An 18972-nucleotide genomic window follows, 5' to 3' on the forward strand; every position below is an offset into this window, starting at 1 on the left:
TCTATCACACCGTTAAAAGACCACTGAACAGTTTCCTAATATGATACAATGGACTCGTCAGCTCTCGGTCTACCTCACCATGGCCTTGTACCTTATTGTCTACCTGTACTGCACTTCCCTTGTAATGTAACATTTTATTCTGCATTCTGTTATTTTTAACTTGTCCTACCTCAATGCACCTTTGTAAGGAATTGATCTGTATGAATGTATGCAAGACAAGTTTTTCCACTGTGCCTCAGTACACTTGACAATAATAAATCCATTTACCAATGTCTTCCTTACTCTCCTAGCTAATATTTGTGTATTGTTTTGCACATAAAACTATTTGGGATAGAAGCAGAGGCAACAGTAAAAGTTGATTTTAAGCTCTGATAACACCACTAGCAGCATCCATCATCATGCATTTTATGTAGCTGGATCTAAATGCAGATAAAAGTATCATTTTTCATTGGAATTCACGATTTTGATCAGTTTGTCTCTTCCTCATAAAAGTAAATTGAAGTGATTTATATGAAATAAATGGCAAATGACCTTTTATATTTTATTGCACTCCAGAATTATGCCATCTCCGTCTCCGTAATTATCCAGTGGTTTTAATATATAGTTCGTATTCACTACCCTTTTTTCACTAAAAGTTCTTACAGTATATTTTTTATGCAGAGTGCGCAATCAAATTCTGATTAGTTTATTGACATGTACACCAGAGAACAATGAACTTTATGATCTGCGTCTGCAAATGTGTTTTAAAGCATTCGGACTGTCAAGTGTTTGGTGATCTACAGAATGCCCTTGGCGTCTTAGTCACATTCCATGAAGTCGCACCACTCCGTGACTTTAGGGAGATCGGGGAGGGATAGAAGTGATGAAAATAATTCAACACGCAGTGGAGAGTGGTGCTGAAAACACTGAACTTAGAGCGGTCTCTGGAACTATCAATCAAAATAATCACTCCGCCTCCCCCTTACCCTCAGGTCTTTGGAACTGGCTGCGTGGAGGAGAGGATAGAGTTAGAAAGGAAGCGGGGAATGCGCCCCCTCTTCTCCTCAAGGGTATACCCGATGCCAAGACACAGCGAAGCCACAGGATTCAACATTTTCTTCCTGGCAAAGTCGGATTCTTTTGAACAATGTTCGGTTTCTTCGCAATGTTTTCATTCAGTAAAGGATATTCAGTCAGGAACGGACGATCTCGCAAGGTCCGTTTGTGAAGTGTTGGGCAGATAATCACATCTGTAAGTGCAAGAGTGGCGTGTGATTTTAATACATTGTTATCTTCAATATGTAAATATGCAGTAGTAATCTATTTACAAAAACACGATTAGGAGACGAAGTGAAATTTCCACCAGGTGTTTCAGTGAATATGACTGTATTTAAGAGGAATACAACATTAATGGACGTACGTGTGTGTGTGTGTGTGTGTGTGTGTGTGTGTGTGTGTGTGTGTGTGTGTGTGTGTGTGTGTGTGTGTGTGTGTGTGTGTGTGTGTGTGTGAGTGAGTGAGTGAGTGAGTGAGTGAGTGAGTGAGTGAGTGAGTGAGTGAGTGAGTGAGTGAGTGAGACCGCGTTCGGACAACCAGCGCCCCATCTCGGGGCCTGGAGACACTGCAGCTGTCAGTCAAGTCTCCAACTCAGCAATCAAAGCTAGCGCATAGACAACATAGAAAAAAATATATAATTGGGAACCTGTAAGGTGTTTGAAACTACTGCCCCTTAATGTTTCAAAATTCAAGATGGGAATTATTTGCATAATATTTTACTGACGACATTTTTGTATTATTTATGAACATGTTTCCAGCAAGTGCCAGATTTGCTATCACTTCTGGAGTAAATTTAAAAAGCAGTTCAAATCAAAACTATATATATTCACAAATTATATTCTGGACTTTGAGTGTTTTTCTGTAGTTCTGCTGAGACCAATGGAAGTACTTGATAAATAGCTCTTAGAACTTTTGTAGTTAGATAGCTCACCTTATCACTGGAAAATCCTGTACTTGCTAAGTATGTTGTTAGATTTTTAAAAATGAGAATTGTTGAGGTTTTTGTGTAATTGAGACAATAGCAATCTTTTTTTAATCCATAATTGGCCCTGGGCAAATTTGGTACTGATATACTACAGTTTCATGTGATAGAATGAGGAGCAGTAAACAAGAGGTATTAGTACCAGGAGAGGCAGCATATTTGGTTCTATTAATCCAGTTGGGGAAATTCCTTCACTGGAAAGGGCCTCTGAGGAAGAGTGATCTTAATATGATAAAATTAGAAAAGAGTTAGGAGGTGAATTAATTATATATGAAACGAGGGTCATAAGTCTATCAAAGAATATCATATTAGTGTGAAGGATTAGATTACTGAAACACAATGGAAAGAATGGATTATTGTAATCAATGAAAACTACTTAAAATCCATAATCTGCTGAAATAATACTTGCTGGTAGGAATAATAATGTTACAGCAGAAGTAATGCAACTGTTGCTACAAAGAAGAGTTGAAGATAGTATATAAAGGAAATAAATTATACTTTAAAAAGTGATTTGTTTTTGTTTTTTTAACCAATTAAGAACTAAAAAAACTCCTTGAGATGATATAACTTTGTGCCAGCAATCACAGGCAACCTACAAAATATACATTTTATTTTAAGACTGCTTTTAAGACATGTATATAGGCCACTGGTAAATAATAATAATAAATCAGAAATGTCCCAGAACTAAAAATCATGAGTTCCTTTTGTATGATAATAATGTATGAATATGTCTATGTACCATTGTAAAATTTTTCTATTTATTATATGAAGTGAAGCTTTATTCACACAAATTTGCTGCAATTCTAACAAGGAATTTTACAACAATACTTCATAATTTGACACAAACATTCTGCAAGGGATTTAAAATCAACTTCTACAGTATATATGAAGTATTAACTTTTAAAATCTATAAGAAAAGCATTAAGATAAATATAAAAATAACAATGTAGTTATATCTTATGATTAATTTTGTATTTGTTACACAAGCATAGCTGTGGACAAACTCAAGTGCAGAACACAGGCGTGAAAGCAGAGTCAGGAGGCGTTATTAACATTGTGAGCATGGAGTCGGTATCCAGGAGGGATGCTAGACTTAGAACTGGCAGTCCTAAGAACCATAAAACGAGGTTACTCACACCAGAGTCAACCAACAAACTGGCAGCTCCATGTTGTGGTCACAGGGTTTTTATACTGCATTTGTTGATGGAAAGCAGGTGTTTGTAGTTAGTGGAACCTGGGAAAGATTGGAAACTAAACGAGGTGATTGAGGCCCAATTCCTGAGGAAAACAGCCAGGTGGGCGATTGCCGGAAGGGACCATGACAGTATTATTTAGTATTGTAATGATCAGATACTGTAAGTATTCGGCAGAAGTATATAAATATTGTACGATGACGACTGAGGCATAATAAATCTACTATTCCTTCCAATAATTTCCTATTGGGGTGAATATCCTTTGTTTCAACTATTTGATTTTTTCCATTTCAAATTTGAGGTTTCCAGTTTACTATCTGTCATGCTTTTAGGCAGAAATCTGCTCTGTTGATAGCTGGGTTCAGATTAACTAAACTAATTCGACATTTTCACAGTAATATTTTCTCTGGAATCATGTCAGGCATTGAAAGGACAATGTCCAAAGGCAATGCCCAACTTACTTTGCTTAGATAATTTTATAAAATTGTTTTTTTTCTTTTAAGAATGATATCAGTTTGAGTGGAATATGAGAACGAGAAGCTTTGAAATTTCCTAGAACCACGTGTCACTGTACTTGTACTGCAGGCTGTCTGCCTCTCTACCCAGGACATAGCTTAAATAGAGGGTCCCATTTGGAAGTCTTTTGCCATTCATGTGAATGATGTAGCCAGCCTAATGTGGCTGGCTGAGAGTGACAAGGGCCTCAATGCTAGGGCTGTTGAGCTTGGTTAAAACATTGAGATTAATTTGCCTATCCTTTCCTTAAATGTGTAAGATTTTTTAGAGATACTATACATGTTTTACAGTGGCTTGAGATGCCTGTTGTTGGCAATCCAGAACTCAGAAGTATACAGAAGGGTGATGATTACTGGTGTCCAGCAGTTGGCAATTCAGTTCTCAGAAGGGTGACAATTGCTGTTGTCCGGCAGTCAGCAAGTTTTGTGTCAGGTCTGATGTCTTAATCTTCACATACCCTTTTCACCAGTTAACCAAAGGCTGTGCTGGTGCATTGAAGGCAGTGGTGAATTTCATCATTGATGTCTGCCTTCATTAGGGGTTGCCAACCAGGATTTAGGAAGTGGTCGAAAATTTGCGATTTTGCTGTGAAAATTTGTTGCTGGGGTGGGTGGATGCCATTGAGGCAATTTGGCAGAGGACTTTAGCATTCCAAGTGTTGAGGGGAAGGACCACCCTCGTGTATGATTCCATAAATGCTTCCATAAACGTGTTTTGGAATGACATCTGAGTGTGCACAAGCTCAAGTGACTACACAGGTTTGAGTGACCTTGGTTCTGAACTGTAGTTGCTGAACCATTTATGAATAAAGTTTGAAGGTTACCTTCAGTTCCACAGGTGTTTTGGAGGTGTGGTACATCACTGTAAATGACTGAGGAGAGTGTTAGAACAATAATGTAGCCTAGGTAGACATTGATCTTCAGTCTATTTGGTTCTAATAAAGACCGCTTGGTTAGTATCATTAATATATTCAATGCTTTCTTGAATAAGAATATGTTGTGAAATTTATTCTTTTGTGGCACCAGTATTCTGCAAGACGTCAAAATCCAGTTTAATATCACGGGCATGTGTCATGAAGTTTGTTGTTTTGCGGTAGAGTACATTGCAATACATAATAATTTAAAAAACTAAAAATTATAATGAGGAATATCTATAACATATACTGTATGTCCTGACATAAAAATAATATAAGTTACAATTAAAAACTAAAATAAATAAATTGAGTTGAGATTCTAAATTGGAGAGAGGCCAATTTTGATGGTATCAGAAAGGATCTGGTAAGGGTGAATCTGGGATAGGTTACTTTCAGGAACGGTATGTTTGCTAAGTGGGAAGCCTTCAAAAGTGAAATTTTGAGAGTACAGAGTTCAGAATAAAAGGTGAAGATAATAGGTTTAGGTAACCTTGGTTTTCGAGAGATATTGATGACCTGATTAAGAAAAAGGAAGAGGTACATAGGAAATATAGGCAGTAAGGAACAAAGGAGGTACTTGAGGAGTATGAGAAATGAAAGAGAACACTTAAGAAGGAAATCATAAGGGCTAAAAGAGAGCATGAGGTTGCTCTAGAAGACAAAGCAAATGAGAATCCCAAGGGCATCTACAGGTATATTAAGAGCAAAAGAATTGCTTGGGACAAGATTGGTCCTCTTGAAGATCAGAGTGGTCACCTACAAATGGAGCCAAAAGAGATGGAGGAGATGGATTTTTTTGGATCTGTATTTATTCAAGAGATGGGCACAGAGTCTATAAAAGTGAGGCAAAACAGTAGTGAGACCATGGACCATATACAGATTACAGAAGAAGAGTGTTTGCTGTCTTAAGGCAAATTAAGGTAGATAAAACCCCAGAGCCTGACAAGTTGTTCCCTTGAACCCTGTGAGAGGCTAATACACACACAGGGCCCTAGCAGAGATACTTAAAACATCCTTAGCAATGGGTGAAGTGCCAGAGGATTGGAGGATAGTTAGTATTCTTTCTGTAAAGAAAGGCTTTAAAAAATAAAACAGAAAATTATAGGCCACTGAGCCCGAATTTATAGTGGGTAAGTTATTGGAAGGTATTCTAAGGGACCTGATACATAAATATTTGGATAGAAAAGGACTCATTAGGGATAATCAACATGGCTTTGTGCATGGTAGATTGTGTCTAACCAATAGAAACATAGAAAACCTACAGCACAATACAGGCCTTTCAGCCCACAATGTTATGCCGAACATGTACTTACTTAGAAATTACCTAGGGTAACCCATAGTGCAGATTAGAAATGACGTTTCCTTCTCACTGACAATCAATACTGGTCCATAGCAAAGAAAGCCGAGCAGCATTTCTACTTTCTGCGAAGGCTGAGGAAAGTCCATCTCCCACCCCCCATCCTCATCACATTCTACAGGGGTTGTATCAAGAGTATCCTGAGCAGCTGCATCACTGTCTGGTTTGGAAATTGTACCATCTCAGATCGCAAGACCCTGCAGCGGATAGTGAGGTCAGCTGAGAAGATCATCGGGGTCTCTCTTCCCGCCATCATGGACATTTACACTACACGCTGCATCCCCAAAGCAAACAGCATTATGAAGGACCCCACGCACCCCTCATACAAACTCTTCTCCCGCCTGCCATCTGGGAAAAGGCACCGAAGCATTCTGGCTCTCACGACCAGACTATGTAACAGTTTTTTCCCCCAAGCTATCAGACTCCTCAATACCCAGAGCCTGGACTGACACCTTACTGCCCTATTGTCCTGTTTATTATTTATTGTAATGCCTGCACTGTTTTGTGCACTTTATGCAGTCCTGGGTAGGTCTGTAGACTAGTGTAGTTTTTTTTTTCTGTGTTGTTTTTTACATAGTTCAGTCTAGTTTTTGTACTGTGTCATGTAACACCATGGTCATGAAAAATGTTGTCTCATTTTTACTCTGTACTGTACCAGCAGTTATGGTCGAAATGACAATAAAAAGTGACTTGACTTGAAGGATCGTGCCTAGCCCACTGCTGTAATCTCTCTACACCCATGACTGTGTGGTCTGGCACAGCTCTGATGCCATGTATAAATCTGTCAATGACACAGCTATTGTTGGCAGAATTTCAGAAGGTGACAAAGAGGTGTACAGGAGTGAGATATATCAGCTGGTTGAGTGGTGTCACAACAACTTTGCATTCAGCATCAGTAAGACCAAAGAATTGATTGTGGACTTCAGGAAGGAGAAGTCGAGGGATGACACACCAGTCCTCAATGAGGGACCGGCAGTGGAAATGGTAAGTAGTTTCAGGTTTTTAGGTGTCAACATCTCTGAAGATATTGATGCAATTACAAAGAAGACAGGACAGTGGCTATATTTCATAAGGAGTTTGTGGAGACTTCATATGTCACCAAAGACTCTCGCAAATTTCTACAGATATACCACAGAGAACATTCTAACTGGTTGCATCTGATATGGAAGGGCTCTGCACAGGATTGGGGAAAGCTACAGAAAGTTGTAAACTCAGCCAGCGCCATCCTGGGTACTGGCTTCCTCAGTATCCAACAGGCGATGCTTCGGAAAGGCAGCACACATCAGTAAGGACTCATATCAGCCAGGACTTGCCCTCTTCTCATTGGTACCATAAAGGAGTAGGTATAGGAGCCTGAACACACACGCTCAATCTTTCAGGAACTGCTTCTTCTCCTCTGCCATCAGATGTCTGAATGGACAATGAATCCATGCAGTCTACCTCACTCCTTTTCCTTTTCTTTGCCCTCTTTTTGTACAACTTATTTAATTATATGTATAACTTATTGTAATTTGTAATTTTTAAAGTTATCTATTGCAAAGTACTGCTGTCTCAAAACAATCAATTTCACGATATATGCCAGTGATATTAAATTTAATTCTGATTCTGAAGTTGATGAAGGCAAGGCAGTGAATGTTACCTACATGAACTTTAACAAGGCCTTTGACAAGGTCAAAATGGGAGGTTGGTCAAGAAGGTTCAGTCACTTGGCATTCAGGATGAGGTAATAAATTGGATTAGACCACTGGCTTCATGGGAGAAGCCAGAGAGTGGTAGAACATGGTTAATTTTCTGACTGGTGGCCTGTGACAAGTGGTATGCTGCAGATATCGGTGCTGGGTCTGTTGTTGTTTGTCAGCTATATCAATGATCTGGATGATTACATCAGCAAATTTGCAAATGACACCAGGAATGAGGGCATGCAGACAGCAAGGAAAGCTATCAAAGCTTGCAGCGGGATCTGGATCAGCTGGTAAAATTGCAGATGGAATTTAATGAATTTAATACATTTAATGAGATGTTAGAGTTAGGGAGGACAAACCAGGAGCGGGTTTTCATGGTGAGCAGTGGAGCACTGAGGAGTGCTGAGGGATCTGGGAATACAGTTCATAATTCCTTGAAAGTGGTATCTCAAGTAGATACAGTCGTAAAGAAAACTTCTGGCGCATTGGCCTCCATCAATCAAATCATTCAGTACAGGAGTTGGGATGTTATGTTGAAGTTGTATAAGAAGTTGGTGTGGCCTAATTTGGAGTACTCTGTGCAGTTCTGATCAGCTACCTATAGGAATGATTGAAGGAGTGCAGAGAAAATTTACAAGTATTTTGCCAGGACTTGAGGACCTGTGTTATAGGGAAAGGTTCAATAGATTAGGGCTTTATTTTCTGGAGCTTTGGAGAATGAGGGGAGATTTGATAAAGCTATATAAAATATGTAGGGTAAATGCAAGCAGGCTTGTTCCACTGTGTTTTGGTGAAACTAGAACTGAAGGTCAAGGCTGAAAGGTGAACTGTTTAAGGGGAACATTAGGTGAACTTCACGCAGAGGTTGGGCAGAGTGCAGAACGAGTTGCCAGTGATTAAATGATTTGTGTTTAATTTCAACAGTTAAGAGAAATTTGGGTAGTTACATGGATGGGAGGGTTTTGGGGACGTTACGGTTTGTGGCAGGTTGATGGGACGAGGCAGATTAATAGTTTGGCACAGACTAGATGGCATAGTACATGGAACACATACAACACATAGTAATGTTACCACAAATAAATTAACAAATAATAAAATCTATTGAACATGAAGTGTATTTCTGACACAAGTTAAAAAGTAAACAGAGTAATGCTACTGTTGCTTGGTAAGTGATGAGATCTGGGTGGTGGAAGGGATTTCAGTAGTCTCACGGCTTAGGTAAAGAAACTGCTTCTCATCATAACAGTCAAAGGTTCAAAGGTCCAATTTAATGTCAGAGAAATGTATACAATATACATCCTGAAATGCTTTTTCTTTGCAAACATCCACGAAAATGGAGAAGTGCCCCAAAGAATGAGCAACAGCCAAATGTGAGAACCCCAAAGAAAACCCCAAAGAACTCCCCCCCCAGCTTCCCCCTCCCGCATGCAAGATGGCAGTGTGCAACAATATCCCCTCCCCCCACTGGCAATTAAAAAGCAAGCATAGCACTCAAGTGTGAGCAAAGCAATAGCAAAGACATAGACTTGCAGTTACCCCAAAGACTTTGCGTTTCACACTGGCATTCGACATCCCACAGGTTCTCTCTGTCCCTAATAAGGGAGAAGGAGGTTCTCCATTTTCCCAGTGAGTGGGGAGACATAACAAACAACTCACTGGTTTACGATGTTAAAAGTCCATTATGTCACTTGTTTCGAGCTCTATGCCCGAAGATTGCAAAGATCTCGGGACTTCAGGCACACAGCAGAAGATTTTCCGACTCCCCCAATGACACATGGGTCTGCTGCCATGACACTGACCCTCGATCCAACCGTCTCCAGAGCCCCGAGATCCCAGGCTTCCAAATACGAGCCGGACCCTCAGGCCGATGCTATAGTACCTCCTGCCTGATGGTGGGGGTGGCATGGGAGGGATCCTTGACAATGCTAAGGACCCGTTGTACACAGCAATCCTGATAAATATCTCAGAGGGGTAAATGAGAGACCTCGATAATCCTCTCAGCAGTCATTGCAATCCTTTGTAGGGTCTTGCCATTAGATGCCTTGCAATTCCTCTACCAGATGATGAAACAGCTGGTCAGGATACTCTCAGTGGTGCTCCTGTAAATATTGGTTAGAATGGGATTGTGCTGGGGAGCCCCGTTCACTTTAATCTCCTTGGGAAGTGGAGATGCTGCTGTTCATTCTCGACTAAAAAGTGCTGTTGAGGGACTAGGTGAGATCGCCCATTATCTGTATTCCTAGAAACTTGCTGTCCTAACCCTCGCTATGGAAGAGCTGTTTATGTGCAGTGAGGAGTGATCAGCATCCACCTTCACCTCTTTAGTCTTGACCACTTTGGGACTCGAGTTGTTGTGTTCGCACCATTCTACAAGCTGATCGTCCTGCTCTCTGGATGCCCTCTTGTTGTTATTGTTGGTGAGGCCAACTACTGTTATCAGCAAACTTGATAATTCGTTTTGAGCTGGATATGGAAGTACACTCATGCATCAGTAATGTGAACCGCAGCAGGATGAATACACAGCCTTGAGGGACTCCATTGCTCAGCGTGATGGAGTTAGAGATGTTGCTGCCAATATGAACTGACTGTGGTCTTCTGTCAAGAAGTGCAAGATCCAGTTACAGAACGAGGAATTAAAATCCATCGAGATAGGTGGCGTTGTGGATAATGAAGTAGGTTTTCAAAGCTTGCAGAGAGATTTAGGCCAGTTAGAAGAGTGGGCTGAAAGAAGGCAGATGGAGTTTAATGCTGATAAGTGTGAGGTGCTACATTTTGGTAGGAATAACCAAAACAGGACATACATGGTAAATGGTAGGGCATTGAGGAATGCAGTAGAACAGAGTGATCTAGGAATAATGGTGCATAGTTCCCTGAAGGTGGAATCTCATGTGGATAGGGTGGTGAAGAAAGCTTTTGGTATGCTGGCCTTTATAAATCAGAGCATTGAGTATAGGAGTTGGGATGTAATGTTAAAATTGTACAAGGCATTGGTGAGGACAAATTTGGAGTATTGTGTACAGTTCTGGTCACCGAATTATAGGAAAGTTGTCAACAAAATAGAGAGAGTACAGAGAAGATTTACTGGAATGTTACTTGGGTTTCAGCACCTAAGTCACCGAGAAAGGTTGAACAAGTTAGGTCTTTATTCTTTGGAGCGTAGAAGGTTGAGGGGGACTTGATAGAGGTATTTAAAATTATGAGGGGGATAGATAGAGTTGATGTGGATAGGCTATTTCCATTGAGAGTAGGAGAGATTCAAACCAGAGGACATGAGTTGAGAGTTAGGGGGCAAAAGTTTAGGGGTAGCACGAGGGGGAATTTCTTTACTCAGAGAGTGGTAGCTGTGTGGAATGAGCTTCCAGTAGAAGTGGTAGAGGCAGGTTCGATATTGTCATTTAAAGTAAAATTGGATAGGTATACGGACAGGAAAGGAATGGAGGGTTATGGGCTGAGTGCAGGTCGGTGGGACTAGGTGACAGTAAGTGTTCGGCATGGACTAGAAGGGTCAAGATGGCCTGTTTTCGTGCTGTAATTGTTATATGGTTATATGACAGTTTACCCACCAGCTCCTGAGGTATGATTGTACTAAACACCAAGCTGGATCTTTCCATATGAGGCACCATTCTCCAGGTGGGACACGACGGAATGGAGTGCAGAGGTTCCAATGTAGCAGGAAGATGAAACTGTCGGCAGTTTCTTACAATATAGTTGGCAATTTCTTGCAGTATTGTTATTAGCCATTGCTTAATCCACAAAATTGGGTTGGAAGCAAGTTATCCTCAATCCCAAAGGGAACGGCTAAGAAGAACACTATAATTCACCCTGAAAGGTCCAGTGACCTTCCTTGTATAGATATTTGCTTGAAAGTCAACTACTTGGCATGATGGCTCAATGCAGACACCAAGCAATTCAGAGAGAGACTTGTAATTGGAAGGTAAGTGTCTTATCTGCTGAGAAGTCAATAGAAAATGATAACTTTGAGTAAACAGTATTCCAACAATGCACTAACTTCCAGTAGTGTATATCCTAAGTACTGCAGATTCATTTCAATCTCAGGTGAAATGTAACTGAAGGACTTTGAATTTATGAGGAGCTCACCACATTGGATCAGTACCAAGATTAGTGACTAGGATTAGCAAACAGAGATATTCCCGTAAATTCAAGAGGTAAGTTGAAAGCAAATGACAGGAGTACCATCCTTTTGACACCAAACGCCAGTGATCAGCACTGAAAAAATACATTGATTTGACTAAGGTAGCCAAGGTAAGCATTTTCTCATCTCTCCTAAGACTTTTAGAATTTTTTTTTCAAAGGATGGAAACAGTTCAAAAAAAATTAAAAATGATTTATTTAACATAGTATTTTTTACATTCTAACATAAAACATATGTGACATCAAGGTTTTGCTCCCAGATGAGCTCAATGCCTTTTACGCCCCTTCTGATCAATAAAACATGGAACGCCTTCACGAACTCCAGTGGCCCCTGACAACCTGTGATTTCATTCTCTGAGCTGATGTGAGATCATCCTTCAGAAGGGTGAACCCACGGAAAGCATCTGGCCCAGGTGGTGTACCTGCCCAAGTACTGAAGACCTGTACTGATCAATTGGCCAGAGTGTTTACCAATATCGTTAACCTCTCGCTTTGGCAGTCTCAGGTACCCAGCTGCTTCAAGCAGGCTTCAATTGTACTGGTGCCCAAGAAGAACATGGTAACTTGCCTCAAAGGCTAACATCCAGTAACACTTGCATCCACTGTGATGAAGTGGTCATGAAGCACTTCCTGCCCGAGGAGTGGCTTGGATCTGCACCAATTTGCCGACTGCCACAACTGGTCAACAATGAGATGCACACATTAGAATGCTCTTCATTAACAACAGCTCAGCGTTCAGCACTATCATCTCCACAAAAATAATCATATACCTCCAGGACCTAGCCCTCGATACATTCTTGTTCAACTGGACCTCAATTTCCTCACTTGCAGACCTCAGTCAGCACAGACTGGCAACAACATCTCCTCCACAATCACCTTCTGTGCAGGTGCCTTACAAGGCTGTTTCTCAGCCTCCGGCTCTACATGTTTATACTTACGGCTGTGAGGCTAAGTACAGCTCCAATGCCACATTTAAGTTGGCTGCTGACACCACTTCTTGGCCGAATCAAATGTGGTGATGAATCGGTATTTAGGAGGGTGATTGAATGGTGCCACAACAACAACCTCTCACTCAACATCAGCAAAAACAAAGATCTGATCATTGATTTACAGGAGGACTGTGAGCCAGTCCTCATTCTGGGATTGGAAGCCGAGAGGGTCGGTAACTTTAAATTTCTCATTTCAGAATATCTGTTCTGGGACCAGCACATAAGTGCCATTTCAAAGAAGGCATGGCAGCATCTCTATTTTCTCAGAAGTTTGCGCAGATTCAGCATGTCATCTAAAGCCTTGGCAGACTGCTGTAGGTGCACACTGGAGAGTGCATCTATAGTTGAAGTTTGAACTGTCAAACTTGAAGTTTGTCAGGGTTTCTTGACTGGTTGAATCATGGCCTGGTAGATAGATAGATAGATAGATAGATAGATACTTTATTCATCCCCATGGGGAAATTCAACATTTTTTCCAATGTCCCATACACTTGTTGTAGCAAAAACTCATTACATACAATACTTAACTCAGTAATAATATGATATGCATCTAAATCACTAACTCAAAAAGCATTAATAATAGCTTTAAAAAAAAAGTTCTTAAGTCCTGGCAGTTGAATTGTAAAGCCTAATGGCATTGGGGAGTATTGACCTCTTCATCCTGTCTGAGGAGCATTGTATCGACAGTAACCTGTCGCTGAAACTGCTTCTCTGTCTCTGGATGGTGCTATGTAGAGGATGTTCAGGGTTTTCCATAATTGACCGTAGCCTACTCAGCGCCCTTCGCTCAGCTACCGATGTTAAACTCTCCAGTACTTTGCCCACGACAGAGCCCGCCTTCCTTATCAGCTTATTAAGACGTGAGGCGTCCTTCTTCTTAATGCTTCCTCCCCAACACGCCACCACAAAGAAGAGGGCGCTCTCAACAACTGACCTATAGAACATCTTCAGCATCTCACTGCAGACATTGAATGACGCCAACCTTCTAAGGAAGTACAGTCGACTCTGTGCCTTCCTGCACAAGGCATCTGTGTTGGTATGGAAACACTAATGCCCAAGAATGGAAAAACCTACAAAAAGTGGTGAATCGCCCAGTGCACCACAGGCAAAGCCCTCCTTATTATTCAGCATTTCTACAAGGAGAGCTGCCCGAAGAAAGCAGCATCCATCGTCAAGACCCCCACCACCTGGGCCAAGCTATCTTCTCACTTCTGCCATTGGGAAGGAGGTGCAGGAGCTTTAGGTCCCACACCACCTGTCACAGTCTTGACTCTTAATTCCTCTTATTCTCCTAATTCCCTTTTCCCTGTGTTCTCCTGGGCTTCTTGATGGTGGCACCTGATCCTTATCTAAACCTGCAGCATAAAAACCTCGGCTTTGCTTCCACTTGTGGCCAGATCGTTGCTTCAGCCAGTACGGTAATTCACTTTCCCAGCCGCTTAGAATGGTGTATTCGAAGTTTTACTTCAGTACCATGGTTTACCTGTGTAACTCTACCTCTCCGTGTCAAGATAAGTATTGCCTGCCGTTTGCCTTTCCATTTGCCGATCTGTGTCAAGGTAAGTGTTTCCTGTTGCCTGTCTCCTGTTTGCTGTCCAGCTCCAGCAACGCCCAGTGTCAAGAAAAGTTTTGTCTGCCTCCTGCTCTTCCATTCATCTGCGCTGTTTGCCTGTGTTAACCCGGTCTCTCATCCGCTTAGAATTGTGTATTCTAAGTCTTGTTTCCGCGCTGTTGTTTCCCTGGGTTAACTCTGTCTCTCCGTGTTAACAGGAGCATGGCATGCTGCCCGCCGTTCTCCCCCAGCCATGCTCATCCCTTTGTCCGCATCCCAGTTCTACCTCGTCCCACTGTCTGTCTACACTCTCCGCTGGCTCTGTGGTTAAACGCCACGTTCTACCCGGGTTCGATCCCCGGTCCAGCCTCACTCACTCCTCGGCTTTCCTCTGCCTAATCCTCGCTCCCTGGCCTTCCTTGCAACCATTAATAAACACTCTTTTGATTACGCTACCTCTGTGTCAGTGTCCTGTGTTTGGGTTCACCCATTCTCGTTGCAACACCACCAAGTTCTGGAACAGTTACTACCCTTCAGCCATCAGGCTCCTGAACCAGCATGAATAACTTCACTGACCTCAACTCTGAACTGATTACACAACCAATGGATTCCCTTTCAAAGATTCTACAACTCACCTATGGAAAAGAGTGAACAGTCAGCATCAATCCTAATGAAGGGTCTTGGCTCAAAACGTCGACTATTTACTCTTTTCCATTGATGCTGCCTGGCCTGCTAAGTTCCTTCAGCATTTTGTGTGTGTTGCTTTGGATTTCCAGCATCTGCAGATTTTAGAAACATAGAAACATAGAAAACCTATAGCACAATACAGGCCCTTCGGCTCACGATGCTGTGTTGAACATGTACTTACATTTTCAGCACATTTTCTCATGTTTGTTCTACAACTCATGTTGCTATCTATAAATTAATTAATTAATCGGTCTATTTATTTATTTTCTATTTGCATAGACCGTCTTCTTTTGCACATTGGTTGGTTGTCAGTATTTGTGTGTAGATTTTCATTGATTCTATTGTATTTTTTACTCAACTGTATATGCCTGCAAGAGAATGAATCTCAAGGTAGTAAATGCTAACACATACAGTACGTACTTCGATAATAAAATTACTTTGAACTTCCCTTTCAGAAATCCAAAGGTATTTTATATCTGTTTTAAAGTGTCCTGTATATAGCTAATGCACCAGTAAATTTGTTTGAATCAAACTTCCTTAAGAAGTGACATGACAAATAGTAGATTTTAGTAGTATTGATTGAAGTATGAGTATCTGAAATCTCATCTATAATGTTCTTCCTCTGAGTGCTTTGTGATTGTTACATCCACTTGAGAGAGCAGATGGGGCTTTGGTTCTATGTCATATCTAAAAGGTATCAACTGTGACAGAGCAAAATTATTTTAGACTTCACGTTATAGTATCTGACTCACTTCCAACTGGTGCTGTCACAGCTGATATTTGATTGCTAGATCTTTATTTGGTTATTTTTGACTTACAAATGGCCTATACAATTTCAAGTCTTCCTTCATAAAAATGGTGTGTGATTCTTATGTAGAACATGAAACAGTACTACACAGGAACAGGTCTTCAGCTGACTATTTCTGCGACTCAGTTTCTGTCTTGATAGATTCGGTCTGGTCTCCTGGATATTTCCAGCATTTAACATTTTGTTAAATGTGTTATGTTTTGTAACTTCAAAGCATTCAACTCACTTAAAGGAAGACACAGGAGTTCGAAATGTCTTTTACTTTAAGGAAGGCGCACACATATCACGTTGTAGTGTGATGAAGTAAGCTATTCACATATTTATACATATAACATGTAATGAATTATTTAAATGAACAAGAATGTTTAAAAAGCAAAATATATACAAGATTACTCAAATATTACTGAAATATTAAATACACAATAAAATGTGTTTCACAAATAAATATTGAAAGTTATTTCAGTAGTACTAAAAGCAGGAAATGCTGGAAAATACTCAGCAATTCAGGCGGCATCTGTGGAAATGAAAACATAATGTTTAACGCTTTCATATTGAGGGCCTTCCAGCAGATATCCCAATGTGAACGTTCCGTGGGTTTTCAGATTCACCAGTACCTCCAGCATTTTGTATGTATAACAAGTGCAGACATCTTTCTTTTATCTGTTAGTTTGAAAAGTTGACACAGTAAACAAAGGAATATTAATGAAATCCATCTTAGAATTAAAAAGGTTCCATCTTCTTTTACCAAGGTAATGCTACTGAGTGGATAGTGTGGCTAGATTAAATAACAAGGAGTGGTGAAATTGTTCTCCAGCATCAATTGTGTTTAATTTAATCCACTGCTTTTGTTGAATTACATGACCTTATTAGAATGAAGATAGAAATCCTTTGTAGTTCCTTTTTTAAATCTGACTGTCGTTCCAATGGCCTTAATGGACAGATTTCTTCTACCAATTAAATTTTAAGCTTAAACTTCCTGGACTTTCTTTTTACAATATTTTTATTCAGAAGAAAAAAAAAGATTTACAGAGTGCAACACATAGATACATGTCAACATAACTTGTGTACATTCATATATTGTAATAAAATTGATCAAAATGTTATAGCATAACACATAAAGGAATACCACTCTGTAATCAAAAATTTAAAGATAGGTCATACATCATAAAAGATATTTATATATATATATATATATATCTATAAAGTCAACCCCCTACCAACTACCAAAGAAAAAAGCTGATGGATGACAATGGATAATTAGAAATAAAACCATATTCACTTGAGAAGAGAAGATAAAAATATACATAAAAGTCTGTGCACTGTTAAACTTTATAAATTGGAAAAGTAATTTAGGAAAGGTCCCCAAATATCATAAAAAGATTGTTTCGAATTTAAGACTGAGCAGTGGATCTTTTCTAAATTTAAATACAACATAATATCACGTAGCCATTGAAGATGTGTAGGAGGGGTAGAGCAATCTTGCTTAAATGGAAGGAGTCTAAACTTCCTGGACTGACTGTAGGTTATATGTTACTTAATATGGGCTCCTGGGTGAGCTTAATTGGGTAATTTATTTTTCATGATACTGTGATCAGCCAGAAAATTGAGTAGTCTGTTGAGGGTTGTTTGTTTTAGCTAGGACAGTAGCAATGGTTTGTTGCAAGGACTCTACAGGAAAACTGATAGTTGGCTATAAATTGCAAATATAATCACACAACATACAAGTTATTTGTTCAAAACAAAGCAAACGGATTAGTCTCTGCATCCTTGGCTAAGGAGCAGTGTAATACTCAAGTGTTCTAATTTATGCTCTCCATCCAATAGCCAATCCTAAGAATGAATTTAATATTGATGAATGATATGCAATATTCCAGTACAGTAGCATTTGATCTGCCTTCAGATTTTCCCAATACTGCCCTGAAATTAGCTGTTAAATACATTTTCTTCATATTAGCTCTTCTTATGGGAAATGCATCTACGAATTGTCTGTATGGTTGAGATTCAAAGCATGACATAAATTGCTATATTGTATTGGGACTCGCTTGAATACCAACATATTATTTCTCCTTTACTTTTAGTGTACGCAGAGATAACAGTTATGAGCAATGGGACATTTTATATAAATATACAAGTTAGTCTGCAAGTGTAATGGCTAGTTATACTTCAGTCCTCTGAAGATTTTACTTCTGCGTATTATCTTGCAGTATAATGGTATTACTCTTTCCATTGGGGATGTGGATCGCTTTGACGTTCAATTCCAAATGTAAAATTGGTTAATGTTATCAAAACTGTGTGATTTAAAGACATCAATGATAAGAGGGCTTTTATAAAAATATACACCCAGTGGCCACTTTATCAGGCATGCTAGCAACTAAAACTTCACCATGCAGATATGGTCAAGAGGCTCAGTTGTTGTTCAGACCAAACATCAAAATAGGGAAGAAATTACTACCTTCAAAAGATCTAGGTTTTATCTTTAAGACTACATGCCCAGTTGTCGATATCAGGAAATGTAGAGGAGGTTCAACCCAAAAGCAGAGTAGCAGAAACGATCCAGCAGGCTCTGAAAGTACTGGCTCAGGGGGGGTCGAGAGGTTCATGCACAATGGCCTTGAGGGAGGACATGTGGAAAGCAGGTGTGTCCTTGAGGGACGGTGACAGTTGGATCATAAGTGACTGGATTGATGGTCGAAAACGCAGTGCATCTCAGTGGGAAATCTCATATTTGTTGAAAATGGTGAATTTATTGTTCCAGTTAGCAGCAGCCCAGGTCAGAGCTCACCCAGTCAAGACAGAGATGAGGAACCAAGTCTTGGCTCAATCTGTAGAACACAGAGATGGCTGGAGCTCGACATGTAAGAAGCACTGGGACAGGAAGTTGCAGCCTTGGGTTGGTTGGGGATCTGTTGAAGTGTTTGGACACTGGGGTCCAGGGCTCAGAGGGAGGAGGTTGATTGGTATGGGGTTGCTTTATCAAGATGGAGAGTTGGCTGAGAATGGTGAGCAGAATGGTCAATGGTTTCCTGCCTTCTGGATTGTGTGGTCAGCTCACTGGACAACTTCCTTTAAGCAAGCAATCTCTGCTGGGTCGCTCATCCTGTCAGGA

At 40.3% G+C, this 18972-nt stretch overlaps 1 long non-coding RNA gene across 2 annotated transcripts in view; it reads left to right on the top strand.

Annotated features, from left to right (window-relative positions):
• Positions 1–851: 851 nt before the first annotated feature.
• The window catches only part of LOC140725912 (uncharacterized), a 147493-nt gene continuing 129372 nt past the window's right edge, over positions 852–18972 (top strand). For both annotated transcript variants that reach the window (XR_012098509.1, XR_012098510.1), the window contains exon 1: positions 852–1231. This is a non-coding gene — a long non-coding RNA (uncharacterized lncRNA). The remainder of the gene's footprint in view (positions 1232–18972) is intronic.

Source organism: Hemitrygon akajei, chromosome 4 (genome assembly GCF_048418815.1).
Source record: "Hemitrygon akajei chromosome 4, sHemAka1.3, whole genome shotgun sequence".
In the NCBI taxonomy this organism is placed as follows: domain Eukaryota; kingdom Metazoa; phylum Chordata; class Chondrichthyes; order Myliobatiformes; family Dasyatidae; genus Hemitrygon; species Hemitrygon akajei.